The sequence below is a fragment of the Manis pentadactyla genome, chromosome 2 (genome assembly GCF_030020395.1).
Source record: "Manis pentadactyla isolate mManPen7 chromosome 2, mManPen7.hap1, whole genome shotgun sequence".
Lineage (NCBI taxonomy): Eukaryota > Metazoa > Chordata > Mammalia > Pholidota > Manidae > Manis > Manis pentadactyla.
This window is the reverse complement of record NC_080020.1, coordinates 93,216,847-93,229,324: the sequence shown is the minus strand read 5'-3', so window position 1 is coordinate 93,229,324 and position 12,478 is coordinate 93,216,847.

Below are 12,478 nucleotides of genomic sequence, written 5' to 3'. Positions count from 1 at the left end.
AGGCCCTTCTGCTTCATTGCATTAAATATATCATGTTACTTCCTTCTGGACTGTATGGTTTCTGTTGAGAAATCCGATGATAGCCTGATGGATCTTCCTTTGTATGTGATCTTTTTTCTGTCTCTAGCTGCTTTGAAAAGTTTGTCTTTATCCTTGATCTTTGCCATTTTAATTATTATATATCTTGATGTTGTTCCTTGGGTCCCTTGTGTTGGGAGATCTGTGCACCTCCATGGCTTGAGAGACTATCTCCTTCCCCAGATTGGGGGAGTTTTCAGCAATTACCTCCTCAATGGCACTTTCTATCCCTTTTCCTCTCTTCTTTTCTTCTGGTACCCCTATAATGCAAATACTGTTTCGTTTGGATTGGTCACACAGTTCTCTCAAAATTCTTCCATTCTTAGAGATTCTTTTTCTCTCTGTGCCTCAGCTTCTTTGTATTCCTCTTCTCTAATTTTTATTCCATTTACCGTCTCTTCTACTACATTTAATCTTCTTTTAAATCCCTCCATTGTATGTTTCATTTCAGATATGGAATTTCTTAATGATTGAATCTCCATCTTAAGTTTGTTCCTGAGTTCTTTTATATTTTTCTGTACCTCCATGAGCATGTTTATGATTTTTATTTTGAACTCTCAGGAAGATTCATGAATTCAGTTTCATTTGGCCCCTTTTCTGGGGTTTGTGAGATTTTGTTCTGAACCAGGTTCCTTTGACATTTCATATTTCTATGTGGTGTCCTCTAGTGTGCAGAAGCTCTAGTCTCTGGAGCTGCTCAGCCCCTAGAGTGAAGTTGGGGGTTGTAAGGGAGCGGTGCCTAGGGGGAGGAAAGCTGTTTCCTGGTTCCCGGCTGCAGTGCCTGTCTCCAGTATCAGAGCCAGTGAACCAAACACACAGGTGTAAGCCTCTGTGCTTTGCATCTCTAGCTGATGTAGTCAGGTCCTCCCTCCGGCTGGCCTGATGTTAGCGCAGTGACTGCTGGTTTGCGAGCTGGTGCCAGCAGGCCAGTAGGAGGGCACAGCAGGCTGCACATCACAGTGGGGGGTCTCGGACCTGAGTAGTCAGCCAGGGGGATGGGGCGCCTGATGCTCCTCAAAGTTCCCAAACTGCTGGGCAGAGCATGCTCTGGAAAACTTGTCCACCAATCACTTCTCCCGCACAGCAAGCTCCCTGCAAATCCCGTCCCTTCAGCAGCCCTCTCACTGCTAGGAAGTCTCTCAGACTGCTTGCATTTCCTTTATCCCAGAGCGGCTGGATGTGGATCCCCATCCTCCACAAACAGCCCGAATCTCAGTCTCTCAAGCACTCTGTGTGTCCCAGCTCCCCAACCCCAAAAACCTCCAGAGCACCACACAGCGTAGGTTTCTGCTTGCAAAGCAGATTTCCAGGGCTGGGTGTTCAGCAGTTCAAGGTTTCCACCTGCTCCCCGCTCTGTTTCTCTTCCTCCTGCCGGTGAGCTGGGGTCGGGGAAGGGCTTGGGTCCCGCCGGATCAACGCTTTGGTACTTTACCTGGTTTTGTGATGTCTGCTCTATTTGTGAGTTCTGTATGCAGTCTGGTGCAGCCTTCTTTCCTGTTGCTGTTTTAGGTTTAGTTGTATTAACTATATTTTCATACTATATGTGGTTTTGGAGGAGTTCTCTGTCTCACCTCTCATGCTGCCATCTTGAATCCATAACTTATTTTTTTTTTTAATATGAGTTTAACACAATAGTTATGTTGCATTCTGGCATCCTGACCTTTTAAAAACATTTCATTTCATTATGTTCCAGATATTTAGTGATGTGCTCTTTTATAGCTTTTACCTAAGGGAGAACTTATAATGAAGATAAGAGCCAGCTAGAGTTCACACCCTCTGAGTCTGTCTCTGAATTCTCCTTTCTAGAGAGACTGTATCTGTGAACAGGTGGGAAGCTTTCTAGTTGCTGGCACCTGATACAACTATGCATGCTATTGTACAGAGTATAGGCAAAAATAAACCATTTAGGATACAGGAAAAGATAAAGCAGATATGATTCAATTTTTGTCAATTTCCTGAAATATCTCTTGAAGGGAACACTTCATATTAATCTCCTCTATCTTTGACCTCCAAGACCTTGTATTGTCTGCATAATGTATTTTGGCGCTTAATTACACTGTCCTGAAACATAAATATTTATATGTGTATCTTGTGTCTCTAATTAGGCTGTAAGACTTTAGTGAGAAAGAACTCTGTCCTCTACTTCTTGGTATCCTCTTTGATCCTTAGTATATTTTGAGTGTCTATAAATTTTCTTTAATTAAACTCAGTCAAGTTGACTTACTTAAGAATGTACAGGTGCAGAAGAACTGTAGAAGTATCACTAACCTGGGGATGCTGAAAACTGGTCTTGCTAGTTGGCCAATTGGATCCCCTGGTCAACCACTAACATCCCTTTCTCCTGTCTCTCAGTGTAGCTACACATTGTGCTTTGCTTGTTTACTTACCTTACTGTGTATCCCAGAGATATACTCTGATTTTGAAGGAAATGTCTTCTTTTCCTTCAGACAACCTCAAAAGTGATGAAAAGTATATCATGTAACATTACCATTTGCTCAGGGTAGATGAGGCAAAGAGGATGCATTTCTGAACTCCAGATAAGGAGGACTATCAGTAAAACATGACTGGCAATCTCAAAAATTATGGGCAATGTGTGAAAAGTATAAAGTGTTTATATAAGTCCTAGGGCAGAAAAAAAAGAAAGGCCTAAATTGGAAATGGGAATAAAGAGAACTGGTCTGTGGTTAGACAGGGAATATGGAGAAGACATTGAGAAGGAGGTCTGCAGGGAGCATTTAGATTTGATAATGGGAAAATCCAAGTTAAGTCCAACATAAGTTCCTCCAATTGCATCTCAAGTAACTAAGAGCTGTTTTGGTATTTTGAATATGCCCTCTAAGGAAGCAAGTCTGAGAACAAATACAAGTGGGCATGAATAACTTTAGATCATCCACATGTTGGACAATGTGTTAGGACAATGTGTTAGTTAACTGATATAGTTATATATGTATAGTAACATATGTACAGTAACTCAATGTACTAGTTAACTATTGTAGTTAACTGATATCACAGTAACATATGTACAGTAATACCAATATGTACAGTAACTCAAACCCAAAGAGGCTTATTGCTTGCTGTGAGTACTGGGTGTTTGCCCAGGCTGGCTTGCTGGCCTTCCTCTGTGAGGCTATGCAATGACCTGGTTGATGAAGTCTCTGCCATCTTTAACATGTAGCTTCCAAAGTCTCCATGGCAAGGCAGGAGGGTTGTCTCTATTTCAGCCAGATGTAAGGGGAAAAAGACAGAGGGGATCATATGTGGGATGTTTTTAGGGGCCAGATCTTGTAGTGACACATAGTTGCATTGATATTTATTCCAGTGTCTAGAATTCAGTAACAAGGTCACACCCAACTGCTAGGAAATTAAGGAGCTAAAGAATTCATGGGAGGTAATGGATGAAGGGTACCTGTTTAGGGAAAGAGAGGATGAGTACTCCAAAGCTTCCTAGTTTTTCTTTGTTTAATATACCTGTAACACTGTATCTTGATGTATGTTTGTTTATGTCAGGTATAACTATACACAGATGCATTTTATGAGCATCTCGGAGCCTGAGCCATGTGAAATATGCCAAAGTACCTTTCCCTGATTCATAAAGATTGTTGATTTGACTCAGTTAATATTCTTTACCATAAAAAAACCTTTCTCTCAGAGTTTTACCAGCTGAAGAATCCTTATATGTGGTTAACACAACTTACACTTGATGCCTTTGATAATCTTTTTAATTTTTAAAATTAGAAAATGCTCACTGAAATATTTCCAAGGTGAGATTTTTGGTATTTCACTGATGAGTGATATAGAACATGAATAATTTTGGACTGAACTAATCAAATTTTACACTACATAGTCTATAAAACATGAAGCCCTTCCAGTGTCTTTCTGAAACATTACTGGATTTGTATATTTTAGCTATTTTTTGTTTTGTTTTGTGCTGGAACAGCTACCAAAAATTAGTCCACTGGAACAGCTGTAGGCAATAACATTAACGTAACCTGTTAATGAATTAGTCTATAATGTTCTGAGGTGTTCTTTCTTTGTTTAAATGCTTCCTGAACATTATAAGGGAATCACTAAAATAATTTTGACCTTGGTCACTTACAAATATTTTTGTAACTTCCTATGGCAGTAACTTATAAAATATAAAGATTTGATAGGAATTGTGCTAACAATGGAGAAATCCCACATAAGTGCTAAAAAATATTTGTTGACAAATGAAGAGACACAAATATCTGTCACCTCTCTTTAGATTTACTTTAGTGCTTATTACCTGAATAATTAATTACTTACTCAAACACTGAATAGTAAGGGCTTTGTCCTCCTTGATTGGCACAGACATACCCGTCAGACTTGCTGAGTAGTAAATCCATTGCTGTGATTAAACTGGCTTAATTGTTAACAGTCGATTCTGAACAAAGAGAGTCTAAAAGCAGATACTTTATTTTGAATTATGTATTCTATATTAGTTTTTCTTAACTAAATCATTATAGCCTTGCCCTCACATATCATATAGTATGCAAGTTTATGTTGCATCAAACTAAATGAGACTACAATAAAATGTGGTGTCTGAATTGGAAAACTCTGAGATTTACATAATAGATTTCGGGAAAAAAGTAGAATAGAATTTTGTACTCAGTCCATTTTGCCTAGTAATTATTGAGACCTGGTTTCAATAATTTATTATACTATCAACTCCTGATTATTTCTTTCTACAGGTTATTTCAGATAACCTGAAATTTTCACTGTACTAAATCACTGTATTTTAGAATGAAAATATCCTTAAATCAATACAAAAAATAAATTAATTGAGCATTTATTTTGTACAGGCCAATTCAATTGAACCATTCAATTTGATTCAATTCAGTAAACGTGTTGATTGCCCTTTATTGAAAGGCACTGAAATGGTTTTGGAATATTCATGTAGAATTGAATTAAGAGATTTCTATAATTTAGTTAGCATGTGTCCCTGTAAAATATTATGATTGTGAAAACTCATCAGTCTGATTGACATTTATCATCTTTGGAGGGGAGCTCCTTGATTTGCATCTGAAAACACTGGTATTGATGCCTCTCATGGCATGAAAATGACCCATGTCAAAATATAATGGCTATATTTTGTTTCTTATTTTATTCATTCATAATATGGTTATATTCAATTAGACACACAGATTTTCTCAGACACACATTGCACACATTCCTCTTAGCCCCTATTTAGCATGTACCTTAAACTCTCCCCTCTGAACTGGCTTTGACAGTTAGGAAGTAAAGTGGGAAATAACTGGACTTCAGAAGAACAATGGACACAGAGAGGTGATCTTTCCAGTTTCCAGTGGGAAGAGTCAGGATGTCTACAAACAATTGAAAGTGTATTTTGGGAGGAAATGTTACAGAGGAATCTCTTGGTATATACCCTCCTCCCTTCCAGCCCTCCAGCCTTTGCAGAGCTATCTCTGTCTGTGCTCTTGGGCTTACCTGCTGCCCATGGAGAAATCCCACAAAATTATATCCTCTCTAGTAAGGGCTTCAACACTTCAGAACTTACACAAAATGACTACCTTTGCTCAGCCCAGTACTAAATACTGGAGGTCTAGTACTCGTAGGCTTAGTTTCACTTAATTCCAAAACTAATGAGAACAAAATACTACCGAATATCATGGACTTTTCTTCCCCACCAGAGTGTAGTCTGGAGGGTCCACAAAATGTCTAGTGAAGCTTGAGGGGAGGAACCCTAGCAACTGATGGGCTTGGATTAGAGTCTCCATTTCCACTGCATGTGATGGTTAGAATGGATATACAGCCAAATCCACAGCAACTAGGTTTCACTCTAGTTCGAAATGCAGCTTGAGCCTGTCTTTAGAATTTAGAATCAGGGCCCCAAGTCCATTGCTTTTCCCAGCAAGCTTCTCCCTGAACTGGGCTTGATTTTTGGTCCCCCCGACCCTGACTTGACAACCTCTTATTGAGCTGCCTAAGTCCCCATACAATGCCCAACATATTATGCTACCTCTTCTGTATCAATATTCAGCTCAGTCTGTTATCTTGTACTATCTGGGACTTCATAATTTGTATTAGTGTTCTCTTTTCCCCAGTGTCCCATCCTTAGCCTAAATCTCTCCCTTGTTTCTGCATTCTCTCATTTTCCTGACAGGATATTCAGGCATGCTACATGCCCAAGGCTGCTTCATCTATGATTGTTTTATAATGTCTGCCTTTCATTCAATTCATGGCCATAACCAGTTCTTGGAGGGTAGATACAAGACCTTATGGATGAGGCAGTTTGTTGCTCTGTCAAAGATAGAGAGGAGAACCAAAGATACGCATCTAGTCTCAGAGTCTGGTTGGCTTTTTAAATACATCATGCCTCTCCCTTCTGGCCTGTAAAGTTTCTGCTGAGAAGTCTATTGTTAGTCTGATGGGCTTTCCTTTGTATGTGATCTTATTTCTGCCTCTGGCTGCTTTTAACAGTCTGTCCTTATCCTTGATCTTTCCCATTTTAATTACTAAGTGTCTTGGTGTTGTCTTCCTTGGGTCCCTTGTGTAGGGGGATCTGTGGATCTCCACGGCCTGGGAGACTATCTCCTTCCCCAGATTGGGGAAGTTTTCAGCAACTCCTCCTCAAAGACACTTTCTATCCCTTTTTCTCTCTCTTCTTCTTCTGGTATCCCTATAATGCGAATATTGTTCTGCTTGGATTGGTCACACAGTTCTTTCAATATTCTTTCATTTTTAGAGATCCTTTTTTCTCTCTGTGCCTCAGCTTCTTTGTATTCCTCTTCTCTAGTTTCTATTTCATTTATTGTCTCCTCCACCGTATCCAACCTGATTTTAATACCCTCCATCGTGTTCTTTAACGATTGGATCTCTGACCTGAATTCATTCCTGAGTTCTTGGATGTCTTTCCGTACCTCCATTAGGATGTTGATTATTTTTATTTTGAACTCCCTTTCAGGAAGAGTCACAAGGTCCATATCATTTAAATCTTTCTCGGGAGTTGTATTAATAATTTTACTCTGGACAAGGTTCCTTTGACATTTCATGTTTGTATATGGTACCCTCTAGTGTCCTGAAGCTCTATTCTGGAGCTGCTGAGCCCCTGAAGCAATGTCAGGGGTCGCAGGGGAGCGGTACTGGGGGTAGGAAAGAGCTCTTCCCCGCCTCCTGGCTCCTGTGCCTGTCTCCACTGCCTGAGCCAGTGGGCCGGGCACACAGGTATAAGTTTTTTTCCCAGAGCAGCCAGATATGGATCCCTGCTTTCCCCAAGCAGCCGGAATCCCAGTCTCTCCAGGAACTCTGCCTGTATTAACTTTCCAACCTGGTAGTCATGCAAGTCTCATGAAAGCACCATGAAATGTAGGTTTGTGCTGCCAACACAGATCTCCGGAGCTAGGTATTCAGTAGTCCCAAGCCTTCCACTCCCTCCCTGCTCCATTTGTCTTCCTCCCGCCAGTGAGCTGGGGTGGGGGGTGGGGGCTCGGGTCCCATGGAGCTGCAGCTCTGGTACGTTACCCCATTCGCTGAGGTCTGCTCTTTTCTCCAGGTGTGTGCAGTCTGACGAGTCCTCTTTCCTGTTGCTCTCTCAGGATTAGTTGCACCAATTAAATTTTCTAATTGTATCCAGTTTTAGGAGGAAGCCTCTGTCTCTCCTCTCACACCGCCATCTTTAATCTCCAAATCGTTGGCTTTTTAAAATATAATTTGGGGGTTTCAATTATGCGGTATTGACCATATGAGCAGATCAAGATATGCTTTCTGGAAAAGCTTTGTCTTACTTGTTGACTCTTTGACTCATGTAGCTTATTTCCTTGTAGGGATAGAGAGTCCTTGCATACGCCTCCTTCCCATTTCTCCTAAACATCTTGCATTAGTGTAGTACATTTGTTACAACTGGTGAACTATTATCAATACATTGTCATTAACTAAAGTCTATAGTTTACGTTACGGTTCACTCTTTGTGTTGTACAAGTAGATGGATTTTGACAAATGCAAAATGTCATATATCCAACATTATGGTATCATACAGAGTGGTTTCATTGTCCTAAAAATCTCTTCTATTCCACCTATTCATCCCTCATTACCTTCCCCCAAAGCCCTGGCCACCACTGAAATTTTTAGTGTCTCTATAGGTTTGCCTTTTCCAAAATGTCATATAATTGTATTCATATAGTATGTAACCTTTACTAATTGTCATCTTTCACTTAGCATTATGCATGTAAGGTTTCTCCTGAATGTCTTTTTGTGGTTTGATAGTTCTTTTCTTTTTACTGCTGAATAATATTCCATTTTATTAATATATCCAGTTTATCCATTTGTCTGCTGAAAGACATCTTGTTGCTTCCAAGTTTGGGCTATTATAAATAAATCTTCTATAAATGCCTGTGTGTAGGTTTTTTTTGTAGATGTATGTTTGCAACTCATTGGGTAAGTACCAAGGAGTGTGATTGCTATATCATATGGTAAGAATATGTTTAATTTTCTAGGAAACTTCCAAAGTGGCTGTATAATTTTAATTTCCCCAGCAACAAATGAGAATTCCTGTTGTCCCACAACCTCACTAGCATTTGATGTTGTCAATGTTTTGAATTTTAGCCATTCTAATAGCTGTGTAGAGGCATGTCATTGCAGTTTTAATTTGCATTTCCCTAATGATTTGTGATGCTGAATATCTTTCATATGCTTATTTGTCATCAGTATATATTATTTTGTGAGATGTCTATTCATGTCTTTTGTCCATTTTATAAATTGGGATGTTTGCTTTCTTGTTGAATTTTAAGAGCTCTTTTTATATTTTGGAGACAAATCCTTTACCGAATAGGTGTTTTGCAAATCTTTTCTCCCAGTCTGTTACTTGTCTTTTTATTCTTTTGACAGAATAGAAATTTTAATTTTAATGAAGTTCAATTAAATTTTGTCTTTCATGTTTCATGCTTTTGGTATGCATGTAGTATAAAAGTAGACAAAATGCAATTAACACTGACAATGAGAGTAAAATAAAATACAGTTGGGGCAATTAAAGAAATGCACCTCCTCTTCTCTGAATCTGACCTCAGAAGAATGTTAAACTTTGTATTCTGTTAAACCGTAAACATCCTGGACAAATATCTGTTGCCTGCAACAAAGTAGACTTTTTGTCTAGGAATAGCTTTAGCAACTAATTATATATAGCTAAATGTAGGTTACAATAGCTTATGTAATCTTAATTCTTTCAAAACAACTCATATAGGCACCCTCAGAGTTCCCTTTTTGTCTTTAAAAACCTAAATCCTTTTCCTTCTTCAGAGCATACATTCGGGTTTCCTCCCAATCTGTGTTCCGGGATTGCAATCCCTAAGGCCCTAAATAAATGTGACTAATTTTTTATAGCTTTGCCTTTTTTGTGGGGTATGGGGGTGGTTTACCCTAAAAACTCACTGCCAAATTCAAGGTCAACCTAGATTCTCTTATGATATCTTCTAGGAATTTCATAGTTTTGCATTTTACATGTAGGTCTAGGGTAGATTAAATTTTTTTTTTTTGCATGTGATCACCTAGTTGTTCTAACACCATTCACTCAAAATACTATACTTTCTCCATTGAGTCACCTTTGCTATTTGTCAAAGATCAGTCAGGTATATTTGTGTGGATCTTTTCCTAGACTGTTTATTCAGATCCACTGGAATAATCTATTTGTCAGTTCTTTTACCAATACCATACTGTCTTGATTACTGTTAACTTTATAGGAAGTCTTGAATTTGGGTAGTATCAGTCCTCTGATGTTGTTCTCTTTCAGTATTGTGTTGGCTACTCTGCATATTTTGTCTTTAATTTAACCTTAGAATCAGTTTGTCAACATTTAAAATGACTTGCTTGGATTTTGAATCTATAGATCAAGTTGAGATGAAATTCTAACAATATTGAGATTTCATATACATGAATATGGAATATCTCCATTGTGCAGACTTAAATTTCTCTAATTAGTTTTGTAGTTATCCTCATATAGATTTTGTGCTTTTTTGTTTTAGATTTATGCCTAATTATTGTTTTTTGGTGCTAAGACAAATGATGTGGTAATTTTCATTTCAAATTGCTATTGTTCATTGCTGGTATATGGGAAATCAATTAACGAGATTCTTCCCTTTTTATAACAATATGCCAACTTTATTACCTGCACATCTGGTCTCCAAAGCGATGTTGCTTTTCTCTAATCAAAACATAGAACATATGTTTTTGAGGGACTCTGTGAAAAATAAAACCCAAATCGACTACTAAAGAAGTCCTTAAAAATCCTAGCTAAGGCAACTGTGGGAGAGGTCCATTTCTAGATTCTCTGCTCTGCAAATATTCCAAACTCAGGAAAGTTCTTTGGCTATAATCTGTCCCAGTCAGTCCCTGACACCTTCTGTACTCACACTTCTGAAAACCACCTAATCGGTGACATCACCAATGGCTGAAGGTCAGCCAATCAGCAATAACCTCACCTTTAGACGTTTAGAGAGACTTTCACAGGTAGAGACTCATCCACTTCTACAGACACTTCCATAGCTTCTAAAGATCACCTACTTCTGTATCCCTCCTACTAATATGTGCTTCCCTGAATCTTATGCTTCCCCAAACCCTGAACTCTATGCTTCCCAAAGCCCTGTGTAAGATCAGCAACTTGCTTTGATCAGTGATAGGAGCTGTATCGATAAAGATCTCCTTTGCTTACCAAACAATTCATTAAGCTTTTTATTTCAAACACTGAGTGACGGTCTCTTTTGGAAACAGTGCTTTGTTTCCTGTTATCAACTAGACTACCAAGAACACCACCTATGGATTGCATTGTTGGAGAGGCAGGTGGGAACTCTTAATGAAACTGACTTTGTTTTATTGGCATTTTTTTGCTCCAAATTTGTGTAAAACTCAACTACATGAGTATAGTTTCTGTGTCTTTTGTAAAACAGCTACTTAATTCATTGTTTACCAGCTAGTTAAAGTTCTTTATATAAGAAACTTATGTAAATTCCTCTTAGAGTTTAATGCTAGGTAAAATTTTCTCTTCTGAGCAAATGATTTCCTTTTTTCTTTGGCTGCTATGAATCTCAGTACTATACTTTCTCATCAGTTACAAGATTTATTTCTCACTTTAAGATTATATTCTTAACCATAAATGATGCATGACTTTTCATTTATTTTCAAGTTTTTTGTTATTATAATCCTTATTATGGTTTTATTGCATATGACTGTGTTTAATCTACTACAAAATCTGCTTTTGGGACTAGGTCTGGAAGAAAATTTATAATATATTCCTTTTGAGAAATAATATGATAATCTAATACTTGCACACTTTTGCTTTTTTCAGGCATTTTCACCTTGGATAATAATCCTTCTTTTTTTTCTAAAATATATAGAATTTGGCAGCAATACTTTATTAAAGACAGTCAACTGAATTTATATTTTCACAAACCATTTCTAACAATATTCTTGGTGGCAAAATTATATATGATAATATTAATTCTCAGAAAAATGGTTGAAAGATCAAATCCCCCCAGCAGTTAACTGGCTAAGTACACAATTAACTTAGAAAATGCTAGAACTTTAATAGCAATATTGTACTACAAATAAAAGCCAATATCTTAACCTTGAAACATTGATGCTAACAATGGGAATCAAAACAAACTGTTTCTCAATGTTCACTTCTCTATTCAGCAAAACAAGATAGTAGCTTATTTTTTTTTGAAACAGTTGACATCCAATGTAGAAGAAGAGTTTTCACAACATACATAACATCACATCCCAAATATGAGACTGATTTTGAATCTGATATAAAATTTCCTCTGTTCCACTGAAAATTCCTCACCATCCACACATCTAAAACTTGCATTAGGGTGCTTGACACTAATTTTGGGGGCTGGCATTTTGTTATTGCTGTTATTATGGATAGTTTTTGCTTTTCTATAACCAGCATAGGTCCTATGCACTGGAATAAATAAAAGGGCCCATGGTGTGTTTAAGGAGATGATCAGAAGGGCTTATTTCAACTTGTAATTCTTCCCCTCTTTCTTGAAGCCATCCAGCTTGAATTTATGTCTTTGGAAAGGTCATGGGGACTGCAGTGGAATAGAGATGTGGACTACCTCCTCCAATTCTAATGACATGCAATAAAAGATTAGGTAAAATGTACATCACTAAGACCAATTAGTTTTTTTTCCCAAGTTGTGTAGGAGATACTCCTAGGGGATATAACACAATATATTTCTATTTCCTGATGATACATAGATTACTAGGTCTTCCCTGATGCACAGGCTGAGTAACCCTAGGTTCTGGGATGGGGAAGGCAAGGACAGGGAATGTTTGAGGAACTCTGGAACTAGGCACATGGTGCTGAAGTAGCAGTCTTAAGAAGAAGCAGGAGGTAATGGAAAGAACACAAGGCTGTACTTTGGGACCA